Consider the following 20,081-nt stretch of genomic DNA (forward strand, 5'->3'; position numbering starts at 1 on the left):
TATAATCAACCATAATCAATGTACAAATAATTACTGGAATGAACTGGATTTTTTATATATATATTAAATATAGAGGAAGAAGCATTACATAAAAAAGATCACAGTATTAAATTTATTTCTATTGTTTAACAAAATATTGAAATAACATAGCTCATAGACAAAAAGCATTTGCAAAACTATCATTAATAAAATGAAATAGAGAGCATTTATATCCATAAGAGGCAAACTGAAACGAACTGGAATTTGCAAAATTATCATTAATATTTATGTTTTGGAAATTTACAATTTTTACATGTATGAGCCTTGAGTCCCTCAAAAACTTTAAATCCAAAATGAGTGAGCCACTGAGCCTGTGAGGTTACAAGGACATAGCCAAAAAAAAAAACTACTTAGGGGTCGGGGCTAGGGCATAGGTAGTGGATGGTTTACCCTAAGAATTTGGCCCTCTCTCCATGTAGAATTTTTCAGACAGCATAAGTTGAGAGAATTCTTCAAACCAACTGTAGTTTGGAAAGTCGTCCAGGAGCAACCATTTCCAGAGAAATTCCCTGCCAATCCATGCCCATTTCCTATGACTCGTCAACTGCTCCGCATTCAGGTTCAAAAGAAACGGTTGCCTGACCATTGGCACTGTTTGGTCAGAGAGGAGAAGCTTGGTTAATTCACTCACCCAAGGGATCCCCACCCCTACTTCTGCAAGGACGACAACAATAACGTCATCTCCAAGGAAGTCTTCCTTAAACACCTTCCTTAACAACATCAACATATCCACCTTGTCTCCTCCGAGGTCCAGAAGAGATGCCAAGAACCGGGATGTAATGCACGTGTTAACACGGTATCTATTTTCGTTACGCAGAAAGTCTCTGCCCAACACCATCCTCACAGCCTCATTAGTGAAAATCCCAACCTCCTTGTAGACTGATTGGAGGATTGGGTCTTTAACGGAGCCCAAAAAGGCCCTCTGGTCCTCCGTAGAAATGCTTCTCAAGCGGATAGGAGTGTCCATCTTGACAAATCAAATTACCAAATTAAACAACCTAAGCCTATAGACCTAAACCAGAGGTAGAATTTAAATACCGTGAGCTCTGACGATTTATCTACCAAATGGCAAAGGCTAATTGAAGATGAAAGAATAAAAGATCGTATATATAAAGTTGAAGCTCTTGATTGTAATAATTACTTCTCTAGCCATATTAATTCTTGTAAAAAAATTTAAATATTTTGTATATCTCTGCAAATCTTTCCCATAAATGCACTAGTGTGCAAAATTGGAAACAGCTATAAAACAGTACCAAGTTGGCAAGTACCACATTAGAAGTCATGGGGATAGAGTGGATTTTAGTTAGTGACTAGAAATATATTAAATGACCAACATTATCGATCGTGTTTTTTTATACGTGTCTATTGAATCCAATTCCATTCTGGGCACTTTCTAGTGAACTATGTTCTCTTCAGAAAATTGGGCTGAAATAAAACTTCAACCATTGATCTACGATCATCGAACGGCTTAAAATCATTGATGGATTTTAGGTACGTGTCACCCTTCACGTGTCAAAGAGGTCACGCTTTTCGATACATCATGCAGAGTCTGGACTCAATGTGATGTACTAATGTGATGTGATGTGCCTTGTCTATTAATGGTAATGAATTCATGAAATCGCCAGTAAAATATATATTTTTCCATAAATAACAAAATATTAGCCAAACAAATTTAAATAATTTTCAAGCAGTGGATAAAAATCGCCAATACGCTTAAATAATTTTTCCTTCAGACTAAAAAATTTCGCCCATACAATTATATATTTGTTCCTTTAAACGAAAAATATTCGCCTCCTACAATATATATTTTCCCCATAGAACAATGTATTATTGGCCAAATTTTTATGTAATTTTCGTACCCTAGGAAAAAATCGTCAATACAAAATATTTTTTTTTGCTACTTTGAAAAAAAATTTCACCATCAATATGAAAATTTCCCCCAAAAAATAATGTCTGATTCACCAAGATTTTACACTTTTGCTCGAGGGGTGGTTTCTTAAAGTTATCCCTGGATATGGTATAGACCCATGTGTAGTGCAGGTGCCCTCGGTACTTGTCCACATATGGATATCTGTCTCTGCGTGGCTATACTCCTACTGGTCGTCCCACATCTATATGCTCCCACAGCCAAATTTGGAGGAGTGTGATGTCGGTCTTGAGGTTCTTATAACCTCAATATACGCACGTATGTATATCATGATATAACTGGCCCAATATAGCTTCACCCCTCGCATACTGTACTCTATCCTATAGCATATAATACAAACATGTACTCCACCTATCAACAAGCCATGCTCATTGAGATCAAGAATCATCCGACCACTTATTAGATCACAAATGAATAAAACTAGTCAAGGAATCCCCCAACATTGCTGCATTGTTGGCTCGAGGACCATCTGTGTCCATTCCATCAATAGATCATCAGTACAACAAATACTATGTAGATAGAACTCCTCATTCTCTAGCCCATACTCAGGGATCATGCCTCTAATCGAGAACTTCAAAATCCGCCATACATCCAAGAGAGTGGTGTTGGCTTCACCAATTGGTAGGTGAAAAGTGCACGTCTCATTGTGTTAGCACTCCATCAATGCAATCATCATCACTGTGTGGTAGCGAATCTGGGGCCACTAAGCCATGAACCCCAACTTGCACCAAGCTAGTAAAGTCCACTTTGTGTCATTCAACTCCCTAAATAGACTCATCATGGGAGGTTAATGCTCCCATGACCCTATAATCGCAAGATCCTCCTGCAAACATGCAAACCACTTCATTAGCCTTCTATTATACCTTCTTCTAGCCTCGAGGCATCCTATCGACGCCCCACAACCTTTCCTAAATCTTTCATTTTTCTTCCTCCCCTTCCATGCGGAAACAACATTTCCCCAGGCAGAGATGTTGAAACCGCACCCCATGCATTGTTCTGCAATGTGTTCCAGAATCCTTCCTAACCCCCTGTGGTGGAGACGTCATTCCCTAGGTGGAGACACCAAAATCGCTATCTAGGCATCGTTCTGCAGGGCGGAGAAGGTGATCCCTAGACCTTCCCTTTTTCCCTCCCTTTCCTATAATGGAGTAGATGTTGATCATCTATGTGGATGGGGATTGTCTCCACATATGACGATCCCCAGTGCAAATGCCGAAACGACCATCAACATATGTGCCCCGCCAAGGTTTTCCCCTCATCTATTACCCATAATAAATGTTAAACTACTAAAATCAAAGGGTAAGCTCAGGTTACATACCAGTGGGTCGTACTCAACCGATCGTTGGTATCGTCAAACCTTCTCAGTGCGATGCTTGTGGTGCGGAATTCAATCCATTTCTCTCCTTTGCTTTGCTCTCTCTAGCTTTGTGAACTGTGTGTATGACAATGACCCCTCCTTGGATCTCGTGTGGCTTATATAGGGCCTCTCTTCGCCCTTTTCTCACCTTTTTTTCGTCCTTCCTCCTTTTCATCTAAATTAATTCTCGCATTCTTCTTTTTTCTTCTTCTCTCTTCCCTTCTAGCCATTATTTTTCTTCTATTTTTGAGAATTTTCCTAAAAAAAATTTTAAAATTCTAGTTAAATTATCGAGGGGGCATACACCACCCACGTCTTCACACTGGGGCATCTTTTTCTATCTTTTACCCACTACCAATTTTGTCACTGTGTAAAAGAGGGGCAAAATGTAGAAGTCTAAAATTAATTAAATTAAATTTTTAATTAATTTGAGCCTTTCTACATAATTAATTTATTTAATTATGTTTATCATTATTCTTCTTAAAATTAATTAAATATAATTTAATTAATTTTATCACTATAGTCCAATAATTAATTTATCAATAAATTATTTATTTCCCTATTCTTCTAAAGTTCTTCCAGTAATTAACTCTTCTAAATTCCACTTAGATAATTAGTTTTGATTAATTAACCTATCAATGTGATTCCTACAAATCACTTTTTCTAATCCTTATCTAGCCTAATTAATTCTTCTATAACCATGCTTATCATTATTCCTCAATTTTATATTCCTCCACTCATTCTCTCTCCTCATGTCCCATCCTCCTAACTTTCCCACTTGCATTCTAATCCCTCATTAACCCACCTAATCATCTCTCTTAATCATCTGCACAATCCTAATCCCCCAAGATTAGGAGCAACTCAACTCCTTGCCATAAATGGATTTCCCCTCTCACCTTCTAAACCTTAAATGCACCCATTTTTGTCATGTCAAAAGATTTCAAATCCTTTGCACATTCACAAGCCCTCTCTTCCCAAACAATTTTTAATTCTTTTTTCCTTTATTCTCCCCACACATCCCTTATTCTTGGAATTTTTAATTCCTCTCCTCATTTCCCAAGGAATTTTATATTATTTTTTCCTTTCCGATGTGCCTAGGGATATCTTCCCCATTCACCTTGAGGAGTGTGGAGACAAGAAATGCCTTTATGGCAAATCTCTTGATCTCCACACCTTGTCCTCTCAATCTTCTTCCATTTTCTTTCAATCTCCATCCTCCATTTCAAATCAATCTTGGCCCTTCATTTGGACCTCCTCTAAGCTATAAAATGGAATCTCCTCCCCTCATTTCCATATCTCATCTTTGTGCAAGTTCATATTGTCCAAATAAGTTTTAGAATCATCCATAGCACCCTTATGCTACCAAAATCACTCTACACTTAGCCAATAGAATCAATCATCTCATCAATCCACTACTATCCTTTGGTGTTGTTGTAGTGGAGATAAATCCACATCCCAAATCAAGAGCCAATCCAATGGGGCTCCACAATTTGCTTTCCCTTTTTTTTAAGATTTTATTTCTCTTTTTTTTCAAATTTTAAGTGCACAAATTAGTATTAAAACTATTAATACGAAGTTAAGATCTTCTGTTTAAAAATAAGCAACAAAAATAAATATTTATGGGGCCGACTACTCAAATAATTCCTAAAAATATTGAGCAACAACTACTAGCCAAAATAAGCTAAGCAGTCGCATGGGAACATGCCCTTACCTCATGTTCCCATGCAACTGCTTAAGTCTATTTTTTGTTCAAATTTAAGCAATTGAAGTGTTCCCATGCAAATTTAAAATTGTGAAAAGGAATAATTTAGAATCTTTTTCTATTTTAGTGGGGCAAAGATTATTTAAAAATTGTAAGCTATGGAAAAAAAAGGGGAGCCTGAAAATAAACAACTGCATATTGCCAAAAATACCACATGGCTCCACAAATTTGTTTCCCTCTTTTATTAACATTTTATTTCTATTTTTTCTCAAAATTTGAAGTGCACAAATTATTACTAATATTATTAATACTAATTTTAAGATGTTTATTAAAAAATAGATAGAAAAATAAATACTTATGAGGACGCTAGCTCCACAAATATTTCCTAAAATAGTTGAGCAATAGAATCCAGTCAAAATAAGCTAAATAGCCCCATGAGAACATGCCCTTATGATCTGTCTTAGATACCCCAAAATTCTGGTAATGTCCTTGTGTAGCTAAAACCTTGTTGGCTGCTAAGTCTTTGTACTTTTTTTAAACTTTCATACGACTCTGGATATTATATGGATACCCTTTAAATTCTCACAATTTCCTCTTGCACCTTTATATTTTTGTATCATTCGGCCAAGGGTGTTTCTTTGTGGAACATCCATTTGTTTCCTCAATTTCACCTCTATTTCCTGCATGATCGATGGCTGATGGAACTTTCTTCATCGTCGTCAGAGGAGTACATTCTGAAGCCCTTGAGATTTTGCAATTGTCTTGTTGACTAAATTTTGAGTGTTTGGACAGGGTTTCTCATGTCTTATGAATCCCCGCGAAAACAAAGAATGGTGGAAGGAACTTTGTGGCCCCCATGATTCCTATAGGGGGCTCATTTTTCTGCAACTCCCCAGAAATGTTTATAGTGACTTGCATGTGTATCTCAGGAGCCAATGAAAGATTGTCACATATCCCATTATGTAAGGACGCTGGATGTCCACCAATTAAATCCCATTTCTTTATAAATTGGAGTTCCATTCTTCTTAAAGGACTTATACTGCTGCAAGAATTAGAGTTTGGTTTTCAACATGAAGAATTTGGGTAGCTTGCTAGTTCGAAGACTTACACATTTGTAAGGCTTAATGGCATGCATGTATGTTGAACAATAATGTATTGAAATATCGTATACTCATGTTGTAACCTATTAGTTGAATTTTAATAAATAGTCATTTTGATTTCAATTGAAGTTTGAATTCGCTACTTGATTTGGTAGCTTGTCAAACTTCATGAACTTAGATTGCATTAGATGTGCAACACAAGTAAACTTAATCTCAAGTGGTGGATGTTATTAGACAAATATCTAAATAGGCTAATGATGTTGAATTGGTTTTCTTTCTTCAGGCTGATGTAAAGCTAATGAAAACAAGTTGTCATAAAATATTAGAAAGGGAGAGGATAATGACTTAAAAGGGAAAAATGGTATGATAGGCTATAACATTACAAAAAAAAAAGGCAATGTATGAGTTGATAAAAGGCAAGAACTTGTATTTCTAAAAACTACTAAGATGCCTCTTCATCTTCTATTCTTGTATATCAATGTACATATTAACAATTTTTTTATTAATATTGTCACTAGGCCACCTCTACACTTGCAATGTGTGACAACATGGAGAGTTCTATCAATTTGGTTGTTTTAACAAAAAAAATCTCTAGAGTAGGCCAGTTCCTTCTATTCTAGCTAAACTTACTTCTGACAAAAGAAAGAAATACATCATAATAAAAGCAAATGATTGAAATGAAAAAGAATTGAAAGACTAAAATAAACCACTTACACAAAAATTGTGAGCACAAAGTTAAATGGTCCATCAAATAGAATTTTTCATCATAGTTACAACACTTAAGATAAGCACAAATTGACAAACAATACTAAAGAAATAATAAGCAAAATCATGGTAATTTATAGTGAATACTTCAAATCTATGCATAATTGCATGTCATGAAAGGCTTGCAAAATTCTAGACACATAAACTCAAGCTATTATAATTGACAAAGCATGAGACAAATATTTTCATATAAGGCTCTTTGAGCATGGGTTTACAAGGATAAATCAAATTAGGACAATGAGCCGAACGCTCTTATTTATATTAATCAAAAGCAATAAAATACTCTTAAAAAATGGTGACAATTGCTACTCATAGTTCATGTAGAAGTACTCAAGAAAGGATAAGATGTTGGAGATCTCAATTTGAATCTTCATTTGAAAATATCTACCCTTGACACATGCATTGCTTGAATTTATGGTTGGAGGTGTGGTTGCATGCCTTAAGCTATAATATAGTGGTGGTTAGCGTGAATGCATCTAAATTCATTGTTGAAAAATTTTGAATTTTAAAAACTTGTTCATGGTTCAAACTTGTGCGACCAAAAAATTATGAATTGATTATAAGGTCAACCACAAAACTCAAATCAATTACAAACAATGCTAATTGCATGAATAAAGGAATACAAGTGAATACAACAAATAAAATCAACATGAAAAGCAAACCAAAGTAGCATCCTTGCATGAAGCCTCTATTGTTCTTCTTACTTTTGTGATGTATGAATTGGCTCTTAGAATTGAAGAACTTTGTTCGACAACATGATCACACAAAATCTCAAATATTGTGGTTGTTTTTTAATGCTGATCAGGGTTGTCTTTATATATTTTGGGGATATCAATCAACAATTTAAACTTGAGGAGGTTGGATGATCAATGGATGATATTTGTTGAGAGTGTACGTTAGGAAATAGGAAATCATCACAAGCAAGATAAACATACTAATCATTAGCTCAATCACAAAAGCTCAAATGCAATGATCTATCCTAAACAACACTCAATAGAGACATGAAATAAAAACATTCAAAACTAGAAATTAAGCAAACCAAAGGTATGATTTGAATGCTCCTTCATGCGGCTCCATTGTCCTTCTTTCTTCTCCAAATAGTTTTGTTGTGGATCTCACCTACTAGTGCATGATCATGATATGAAAGCAAGTAAATAAGATATTGCTCAAGAATACTTGAAGAGCGATTAACTAGAAATTCGATAATCTGATTAGGGGATTGATTGAAGAAATTCATCCAATTTATAGAGAAATTGGAGAAAAAGATCAAATTAGCATGATAGTGATTCGAATGGAAATTCAAATCAAGAATAGCAAAATTATGACATGTGTATGACAAATTATGCACTTTCGATGCAAAATTTGTTGATTGATAATTTATGACAAATTATGACAACTTCTATGTCAAAAATTGATTGATTGTCAATTATGACAAATTATGACAAATTGACATGTCATTCCCATGAATTTAGGAGAGAAATAGGAGGAAATTGAAATTAGGAATTTAAGAAATTAGGAAAAAGATGGAAATTGATGAAAATTAGAAATTAGGTAAATTAATTAATAATTTATCATTTATTAATTAATTCACAAAGAAGAATAATTAGCCAATTAAATGAACATTTAATTGTGACAAGAAAACTTAGGATAAATAAATAATTTATTAATCCTAAAGGAGGAAATTACAAATCAGGTTAAATGATTAAATCACGAAACCCTAGAAGATGAATTAGGTCTTGATGAAAGATAATTGACTCGATTCGATTTGATTTTGGATTGATAAATGACCAATGTGATAAATGATTTGATTGAGAAAATGCGCCAATTGACGAGGAACAATGACTAATTGATCCAAATTGACACGATTGAGAAGGACGACGATCGATGACAAATCGATCGCGAAATGACAAGATTGACAAAAAAAACAAGGATTGATGACAAAATAGATTGCAAAACGACAGGATTGAAAATGACCACGATTGAAGACAAATCAATCGCAAAATGACAAGATCGAACATGACAACGACCGATGACAAATCGATCGTTAAACGACAAGATTGAAGGATTGATAAGGATTGATGATAAATCGACAAGATTGATAAGAGTACAACGATCGATGACAAATCGATTGCAAGATTGAGAGGAGGACAAAACCCTAAATTAGGATTGACGATGTCCAAAATAATGACAAATGAGCATGCACATTGATGCAATAAGGTAAGATCGATTAAAATCATGACTGGAGATTGTTGTCGACAAGACCAAATTCGAGAGGCGAGACGAATGAAGAATGTAGAAGAATGACTCGATGCTCACAAATGATAAAGACCATGTGCGAAACATAGGAGAAATGTTAATGCGACGCAAAAACCTAAAATGAGGCAATGCGCAAATGTTAATGTATGACTTCGCAAGCGTTGACCATTTTTAGGTGTCTACATTTTGCCCCTCTTTGAGACGATTTTAAGCGTTGTTTCAAAGAACAATAATGAAAATGCCCCAGACAATAATAATGACATATGCATGCCCCCTCGAGGAATTGGCCGGAAACATGCAGAAAAGAGGCCAATTGATCGATAAAAATGATAGGATCGAACGGACTGACAATCGGAGATCGGATGCATGAAGGACAAGCAATTGAAGACACAAAAGACCGTGACCAACATAAGATGGAGAGGGTGCACGTCCATCTATGCACTAACAAAGATCTATAAATGGGACCAAAAGAGTGACAATTTGCTCATTTGCACTAGCCAAAGAGGAGGATTTGTTGTTTTGGACAAGGACACTTGCAGATAGATGGCGAACATTCCAATGGTGGACACCTCAGGGAACGTGTACGTACTTACAGACGACTGGATGACGCAGGAGCAGCGGTATGGATCTCAAAAACCCATGTTTTCAATTTCATGAATTTTGATTGCTTGTGGGACATTGCGGGGCCCACAGGGGATGCAGAAAAGGACTCCTGTGCTTGTGTAGGGCGAATCCTGCGCTTGTGTAGGGAGACACAGGCGCAGGTTACCTGACACAGGCGCAATTGTGCAATGCAAACCCTAATTTTGGTCAAAATGACATGCAAATGATCCGGAAAAAGGGGACAAGGGTAGGATAGGTCAGATTAGATGAAAAACACCCTGATTGGACATAAAAATGAGGAAATGCAACCCATAGGAGCAAACCCTAAAACTGACAAAATGTGCCTCAATTATGATGCAAAGTCGACAGTATCCGTTGATCACACGAGAGAACCGACCTGACTGCTTCATGCTACGACATAGACTCAGGAGCACAGAGAGAGATACCTTAGCAGGACTGGGGATATACTATGTCACATTCATGCCCGAGATTAGGGCAAACACAGGACTGCTTACCGCATTGGCAGAGCGATGGCATTCAGAGACCTCCTCATTCCATCTGGCGACCGGAGAGGCGATGGTGACAATGGAGGATGTATGGCGTATCCTCTGCATTCTGATTCATGGGGAGATGATAGAGTATGACCCAGTGATAGGGAGAGATGCATTGTGCAGATTGTTTGAGTGCGACGCAGATGATCTGGATATCGTCGAGAGGGAGATTGGCTGGGAGACCATGGCATCAGAGTATGATCGACGGTATGTGGTGTTAGCAGTGGTGATAGCGTGCCTACTAGCAGGAGACAGACATAGACATGGATTCCCTATTGGATGGGGAAGAGTGCTGGAGCGGATGGTGACAGAGGGGACAGTCTATGCATGGGGACCATGTGTACTGGCTATGCTATATTTTTAGCTGCATCAAATAGCATATCAGGGAGTTCAGACATTGAGCTGTGGAGTCACATTGCTACAGGTATGGGCATTTGAGCACATAGCCATATGTCGACCGATCACAGATAGATAGGTAGTACCACATCGACCATATGTGTACTGCTATGGGGGAGCACTGAGACAGGGTCCTTTTGGATACATATTATATTGGCGACATGAGCTAGACCGACTGAGAGAGTTCATATGGAGGCCATATCGTGATTGCCCGGGATGGTCAGATGATAGTAAGGAGTTACCATATTGTAGATAGGAGAGGTACCTGATTGGGCGACCAGTGAATCACCAGAGAGTAATTGAGTTGTACCTGCCAGAGAGAGTCAGACGACAGTTTGGAGAGAGGCAGGATGTACCTAGGAGGACTGCACACTTTGCCCGATCTCACATAGAGACGAGTCAGTGGGGGAGTATGATTCAGCCACACACAGCATATGCGGATGATTCAGCCACACACAGCATATGCGGACTTCTCACAGCTACAGCAGAGACCGTGGAAGTGGAGATCAGATGTAGCAGACGTCGGGACGACAGAGGAGTATGAGAGATGGTTTGCACAACGACGGCCAGTGCCATTGACAGATCCGGAGATTCCAGTACCGAGGCGACAGGAGGACTTCCCACTCACAGGAGAGGAGGAGGGAGATGATGAGGACGAGGAGGATGAGGATGATGGGGATGATGAGGACGGAGATGAGGATGATGGGGATGATGAGGACGAAAAGGAGGATGGGGATGACGAGCAGGAGGCATGGCAGGATATACCCATAGAGCCAGAGATAGCTAGGACAAAGGAGATGGAGATGTGCAGGGCGACCATAGCGAGTCAGCAGGATCATATTGTGACATTAGAGAGACAGCAGGACCAGTTCAGAGCAGAGATAGCTAGACTTATAACAGCTCGAGATGCAGCAATTGCTCAGGCATGGCGAGAGGAACAGAGAGTCATTGAGTATATTGGGTCGATTCGGGATGCCAGTGCATGGGAGATGGCACAGATGCTGGTAGAGACCGGAGAGGAGATACGCCATTGGAGGACACTATATGAGGGTGTCGTTCCACCAGAGCATAGAGCAGCTTCATATCGGGCACGATCGAGGACAGAGAGTAGGGCACGCTCTCGGAGGTCATTGAGCAGCATGGGGGTGAGTGGACCTATGAGACCACCACAGCCAGGACCAGGAGGGACATCATCCACAAGACATTGCAAGGATGAGGAGGACAGAGGGAGCACCCAGTGACAGAGCCACGTGCTCCTTAGACAAACAGTAGACATTATGTAGTTTGACATTTTGTAGTCAGCCTGCAGGCCATACTTAGGACAGACAGTCCAATTTTGTACTCCGATATTATTGTGACATATGATATGATATGCATCGATATGATGAGATGCAATGTGTTACGACTTATGTGATTTTCTATGTATGGATGACTTATGCATTGTTTATGTACCATTGTGGAACATGTATGGATGTATTTTCTTATGTGTTTTTTTGATGCATTTATAATATGGAATGGATAAAATGCTTGATATGATGCTTAATGTAATGCAAATGTACTAGCCAAATGGATGCAGGATGCAGCATATGTGTGCGGGGAAATCGGAGCACTAGACCGAACTGACTATCCGAACTGACGGAAGAAATGTTAGTAAGAAGAAAATGAGACAGTGGACAGTTAGAGACGAAGAAAAACTTGCTTTCAGTAATGCACTTTGTAGGTGAGAACCTTTATTTTTATGTAGCAAAATGGATGCGTAGCCTCATGGCATTGAAGGCCAGAGCTGAAATGCAACCCTTTTTTGCAAAAGACAGACACATTGCAGACAAACGGCAATCACAACAAAAAAAAGAAAGGAACCATGAACCATCCTGGTCACTCTAAATCACTTAGTGACATCATCGAGCAACATAAGAACATGATCGAAGCCAAAGATAAATCAATAAAAAGATAAGATGCACAAATTCCAACAAATCAAACAAACACCTTGATCTTCGTTGTCAAAAGTTGAACGTGTTGATAGGACGATCATGCTGTCTGGTTTGAGGGAATGCGATACCCCGTCTAAGACAGGACACAATCTAGTTTCGAGTATACCACACCCTGTATAAGACCCATGATAGTGTGCCAAGGACGAATTGATTTTGAGGTTGATTGATATGACAATGTTGATCAGTTTGAATGTCTAGTTTGAGTGAAAAAGTTCATCTGTTTATGCGTGATTTCATTAAAGCACAGTGTTGGATTGCGAGTTGTTGGATGTATGCTCAGCGATCTGTCTATGCAAAAAGAGAGATCCTTTATTGACAAAATGCTTGTTTTTGGATTTTAATGTTTTTGTGTTTAGTTTTTTTCAGGACTTTATATGACTTTTTAGGAATTTTTTCAGGACAGTTTTTTCAATTTTTTAGAGATTTTTTCAGGACATTTTTCCATTTTTTATGGAGATTTTTTCAGGACATTATTCAATTTTTTATGAGATTTTTTCAGGACATTATTCAATTTTTTATGGGATTTTTTCAGGACATTATTCAATTTGTATGAGATTTTTTCAGGACATTATTCAAATTTTATGAGATTTTTTTTAGGACATTATTCAATTTTTATGAGATTTTTTCAAGACATTATTCAATTTTTATGAGATTTTTTTTAGGACATTATTCAATTTTTATGAGATTTTTTTCAGGACATTATTCAATTTTTATGAGATTTTTTCAGGACATTATTCAATTTTTATGAGATTTTTTCAGGACATTTTTAAATGCAAAAGTTCCAATGATCGATCATGACAAGGGGAACACACCCAATGCGCATCTGAAAGGCATGCATAGACCGGGACCAAAACATATGTACAAGCAACCAGAATATGCAAGACGATGTTGACCAATAACAGGCCTAGAATAGAACAGTGGGGCAAGATGTGAGAAACCGGCTGAGAGAAAGCATAGCTTAGAGGTCATGATAGATGACGGAGCAACGATCTCATTTTACACATGGCGCCTGTTTGCCAGGTTTTCACCAAGGTACTTGCCCAAAGCGCCTGTTTGCTAGGTTTTCACTAGAGGGCGAATCATTTTTTTCTTTACTTTTTGCTCTTTTTCTTTTTCTCTTTTTTTCACTTTTTTTTGTATTTTTTCTCTTTTTGATTTTTTTTTTGTATTTTTTTTTTGTGTTTTTTCCAATTTTTTTTGTATTTTTTCAGGATCATATTTGAAGAAGTACTGATAGAAAATTATGCCCAGTACTTGCGAAGATGCATGATGTTTATAGGATCGGACAGAGGTTCACCTTCTGGGGTAGCAAGCTGATATGCCCCCGAGCCATATGCTGCAGTTACTATGAAAGGACCAACCCAATTAGGTTCAAATTTACCTTTGATGATGTCAGTAGACTGTGCATTCTTAGGGTTTGCCTTTAAAACCAGGTCTCCCACTTCGAAGTGTCGCCCTTTGACCTTCTTATTATAAGAGTGGCGGAGATGGTTTTGATATGCTTGCAAATGTGTCAAGCTGATGCAGCCGAGAGACTCTGTGTGTCTCGTCATCAATCAGATGTTGCAAGGAAACACGTAAGGAAGGAATCTCCACCTCCAAAGGTAAAATAGCTTCCGCACCATACACCAAGGAATAAGGTGTTGCGCCAGTAAGTGTGCGGATAGAAGTGCGATAGGCCCATAGTGCTGGATTCAACTGTACATGCCAATCTCGACCAACATCATTGACGACCTTCTTCAGGATCTTGATAATGGTTTTATTTGATGCTTCAGCTTGACCATTCCCCTATGGATAGTATGGACTGGAGAAACGGTGTTGGATATGAAACTTTTTGCAGAGTTCTTTAACATCTTTATTCTTGAAAGGACGACCATTATCTGTGACTATGGCAAGGGGAACCCCATACCGGCATATGATATAATTCAGCAAGAATTTTGAAATTTGGACACTCGTGATATAGGTCATGGGGATAGCCTCGATCCATTTTGTAAAATACTCTGTGGCTGTAATGATGAACTTGTGTCCATTTGTAGATGTCGGGTGAATCTTGCCAATAAGATCCAATCCCCATTGAGAAAAGGGCCACGGAGATATGACAGAATGAAGCTCTTGGGCTGGTGCATGAATGTAGTTTCCATGAATCTGGCATTTGTAGCACTTCTTAACAAAATCATGAACATCTTTTTCCAGAGTGGGCCAATAATACCCAGCACGAATCAACTTTTTGGCTAAGCTTAGACCATTGAAATGGCCTCCACATATACCATCGTGAACCTCATGTAAAGCCGTTTGTGCTTCGTCAGAATCCAAACACCTGAGGAGGGTATGGTCAAAGGAACGGCGGTAAAGGGTGTCGGCGATGATGACATATTTGGCTGTCTGTCGGATAAAGACGCGGTGTTGGTTAGCGGAAAGGTTAGGTGGTAAGGTTTGGGATTTCAAATATTGATAGACGTCATTGTACCATGGGGAGTTGGGACCAACAAGAACGCACATCACATCCACTGTCGGAATGTCAAAGGAAGGAACCAGCAATTGTTCAACTAAAAATTCACATTTGTCCATATTGTTTGGCATATTCAACATGGAAGCAATCGTAGCCATCGCATCTGCCGACTTGTTTTGCATTCTTGGAACTTGATTGAAATAGATAGCCATGAATTTGGTCTTGAAGAAATCTACCATATGCTTATAGGGAATAAGCTTTTCATCTTTTGTTTCGTAGTCATCATTCACTTGTCGGATGACTAATTGAGAATCTCCATAGACTTGCAAATGCTTGATGTTCCAGTGGACTGCTACTCGGAGTCCTGTAACCAGCGCTTCATACTCTGCAATGTTATTGGTGCAGTGGAAAGTTATTCTATAGGATTATGGAATAGCATCACCTTGAGGGGTGACAAACAAGATGCCGACTCCGGATCCAAACTTGGTATGGGACCCATCAAAGTATAACTTCCATTCATTAGAGGATGTGAGAGCAAAAGACTGATTCATCTGGAAAATCGGTCAACATGGGATGATCATCAGAAATAGGAGCCTCTGCAAGTTGATCTGCTATGACTTGTCCTTTTATGGCCTTTCGCTCCATATACTCAATGTCAAATTCACTGAGAATCATGACCCATTTTGCTAGGCGACCCGTCAAAGCTGCTCGGCTAAGCAAATATTTTAAGGGATCAATTTTTGTAACCAACAATGTTTGGTGGCTCAGCATATAATGTCGGAGTTTCTGCGTTGCAAATACCACTGCTAAGCATGCCCTTTCAATAGTTGAATAATTTAGCTCATAGCCTACCAGTGTCCGGCTGATATAGTAAATGGCTCACTCTTTGCCGTTCTCATCTTGTTGGGCCAAGAGAACTCCTAATGTCATTTCAGTTGCAGAAATATACAATAAAAATGGCTTTCCTTCTATTGGAGGCATTAGAATAGGCGATGACAGCAAATATTCTTTGAGAGCTTGAAAGGCTGATTGACATTGCTCAGTCCATTTGAAAGCGACACCTTTATGCAATAGATTCTGGAATGGATGACATTTGTCGGCCAACTGAGCTATGAAGCGGCGAATTGACTGGAGCTTTCCTTGCAGACTTATTAATTGCCAGAGGTTTGAAGGTGGAGGCATATCCCTTATTGCTTTGACTTTGGCAGGGTCGACCTCAATGCCTCGATGAGAAACAATGTATCCTAGTAATTTGCCAGCTGTGACACCAAAGACACACTTCTTTGGATTGAGCCTGAGTTTGTAGGTCTCCATTCGATCAAAGATTGGGCCCAGGATGGCTAGATGACTATCTCTGGTGATAGATTTGCATAACAAGTCATCAACATAGTCTCCCATCAAAGTGTGCATAAAATCATGAAAAATTGTCGTCATTGCTCTTTGATATGTTGCTCCTGCATTTTTAAGACCAAAGGGCATCACATTCCAACAGTAGGTGCCCCAAGCACAGGTGAATGTTGTCTTATGTTGATCTTCAGGAGCAATGCGAATTTGGTTATAGCCAGAGAAACCATCCATTAATGAAAGCATCTCATATCCAGCAGTCATGTCAACTATGATATCTATGTTTGGCAATGGAAAATCATCCTTAGGGCATGCTTTATTGAGATCCCTAAAATCTGTGCAGATTCTGATGCCCCCAGTTACTTTGCTCACTGGTACTAAATTTGAAATCCAGTCTGCATAATCAATGGGTCTGATGAAGCCCACATCTATTAATTTTTTTAGTTCCACTTTGACCAAAAGAGCCACCTGAGGATGCATCTTTCTAAGTTTCTGTTTGACAGGCTTGGCATCAGCTTTTAGTGGCAAATGATGAAGAACCAATTCTGGATCGAGGCCAGGCATATCTGCATAGGACCATGCAAAGTTGATCTTCTTCTCAAGAAAGAAATTGACAAAATCTATTTTTTCCTGTTGTGATAGGGAAGTAGCAAAATGAATGACCTTAGGGTTGTCAGGTGTACCCAAATTGATTTCCTCGCTCATTTCCACTAGCAATGTTGATTTGTCCTGACTTGATAGGAGTATGTCCACTCTTCCACCCTTGGGCACCTCAGAGAGGTTTTCACCCGCAAGTACGTCTTTTATTTTAACTTTTGTATGATCAGAGAGTGCCTTACGGTTTTCACTCAAAGATCTATTCTTTTGATTTTTTACTTGTTCTTTTCTTTTTTCATTTTGATGACTGGAAGAGGGAGTTGACTCCCAAAAATATGCCGTGGAATCCAGGTCAATAGAAAATCCTGCCTTGTGATCACCTTGTGGTATGCCTTCCCGTAGTCCAAGGAATTCTACAATTGCTTCGTCATTTTGAAAACAGTCCAATGTGAGTGGTTCTTGTTGGTCATGTTGGATAAGCTGGGGATAGATGAGGGGCATGTCATCATCAGTTGTAAGGAGAGAAAGGGTTGATATGGTAAAGATATGAACATCTGTGGTGTCACTATCTGAATTTCTTGTATCGGATTCGGAGCTTGGATCCCAAAATGTCTCTATCCAAGCATGAGGACATGTTTTAGGAAGCAGAGTTATTTTGTGTTTTTCTTCCATAGGCAAATTATCAGGGTCAATGAAAATATTGTCGAGGGCATAGGAGCTAGAAGAAAAAGAACTCCACTCCCATTCATTGGAATCAGTTTCGGGTCGGGTATCCTCAGGTGTTATTTCATCGTCAGAATCACGCCCTTTTCGACACGTGGGCACTTTGGTAGATGTGGATCCAATTCGCAACGGTACAAAACCTAACCCTAAAGTTGGAGGTCGCCTCTTGGGTATGATAGGTTCTAGCCTTCCATTGTTGTTCAGGCCTAAGCTACTGCAACCATCATATCCTTTCTTTTGCAGCATAGTAAATCATTTGCCATATCGTTCCACTAGCAATCTGACAGGTGGGGTCTCAGTTGGATCTTTATAAAGCCAATCTATGACATCATCATCTACAGTTTCTTTGTCAAGTTCACCCCATCTTGTAAATGTAGTGGGAGGCTGATATTGAATAATGACCTTAGGTTCTTTTTGCAATAAATGCGGTTTTCCATATGATTTTGGAGATATTGGTAAATTCTCAATGAGGAATGTTTGATCCATTGAATATTCTCTACATCCTTGGTCCTGTATCTTCAATTTCCCTTTGACAACATCTAACAATTCATTAGGATCCACATAGCTATGTGACTTGGCCTCTCTATTAACTGGGACTTGCTGCTGAGGGGTACCCTTTAGAGTAGCACAAAATTGAAATGGATTAGGATCTCCTGGAATTGTTATCTCAGTTCCATTGTAAGGATATTTTAAACATTGATGATAGGTGGATGGAACTGCTTTCATTGCATGGATCCATGGATGACCAAGGATCATATTATAAGGGAGATCAAGGTCTAGGACCTGTAGGAAAGCATTTTCTGTCACTGGACCAACTCTGATAGGCAATGTAATTATCCCTTTGGAAGGACGCTCAGCATCATCATATGCTTTGATTGTTATTCTTTTGGAAGCATCAATGTCATTTTCTGTATATCCAAGGTCTATGACCACTCTCAAGGTACAAATATTAAGACCTGCTCCGCCATCTATCAAGACTCGTCGGATTTTGCAGTTATGAACAAAGACTTCAAGGTGTAAAGGATCATTGTGAGGGAGCTTATCAGGTGAGATATCATTGTCAGAAAATGCGACATTTTGGGAAACAGCTAAATGTCCAATCCGGGCTTGAAACTGGTCAACATCAATATCTGTCGGGACAGTGGACTCAATTAAAGCTTTATCCAGGACTGCACGATGCATGGGAGACATTTTCAGTAACTCAAGGATTGATATTTGTGCAGGTGTCTTTCCTAGATGATCCAAAAGATTATACTGACTTGCAGGAGTTGGCTTGGGAGGAGCTGCAGGAGCTCCTTTCAGGACTATTTTGGATCGACAAGTGGTGACTGTGCAAGAAGGATCTTGTCCCTTTATTATCAGGGTAGAAACATACTCATTTGATGCACGAAAACAATTAATGACATTGTTATAACCAGTATTTGCATAATTGGCCATTTGGGCAGAGTTGGAAGAAGACGCTTTACCCTTGTCATGATCAAGCAAAGGAGTTTTGAAAATAGTATGATCAGTGTTAGGGGTTGGATGGGGTGGATCTACCTCAATTACTCCTTGCTCTAACAAATCTTGAATCATATGTTTCAATTGAAAACATGATGTAGTTTTATGTCCTTTGGACCGATGATACTCACAGTACGCATTATCATTCCACCAATGCGGTTTTACCGCTGGTTCTGCCTTGATATCTGGTAGCTTAATAAATTTTGCTTGTATCAATTGTCTCATTGCTGATTCAATAGGCTCTCCTAATGGCGTAAATTGTCGAGGAGGCCCATCCCGCGATCGGAAGGGTTTGCGCTGTTGGTTTTGTTGTTGGCCTTGTTGTTGGTTATATTATTGAGTATGCTATTGGTATTGCGGCTGTTGAGTAACATTGCTCATTGGTGCTTGATTTTGTTCCATAGTTGACATATTAGGAACACTCAATTTCTTGATCGTGAATGGGGGTTGATTTGCATTCACCGCTCTTGCATCAACAACTCCATCATTAGTGACATTCTTGTTCTTATACCAAAATTTATTTCTATCCCCTGAATAATTGGTGTTGTCACTGTCTTTATTGAGCTTGATAATTCCTTTAGCTACAAGAGCCATTTCGATGCTCATTCCTTTCTTAATGAGTTTCTCTATAGTACTGGGACTTTTCAATTTTAGCTCATACATCATTTCTGGGACCAAATTCTGGATAAACAGATTCACTTGTTGTTCTTCGGGTATATCAAGAGAAGAACGACTATACAAGCTTCACCATCATTGCAAGAAAGTCACTAATGATTCACCT

This window comes from Cryptomeria japonica, chromosome 11 (assembly GCF_030272615.1).
Source record: "Cryptomeria japonica chromosome 11, Sugi_1.0, whole genome shotgun sequence".
Taxonomy (NCBI): Eukaryota; Viridiplantae; Streptophyta; class Pinopsida; order Cupressales; family Cupressaceae; genus Cryptomeria; species Cryptomeria japonica.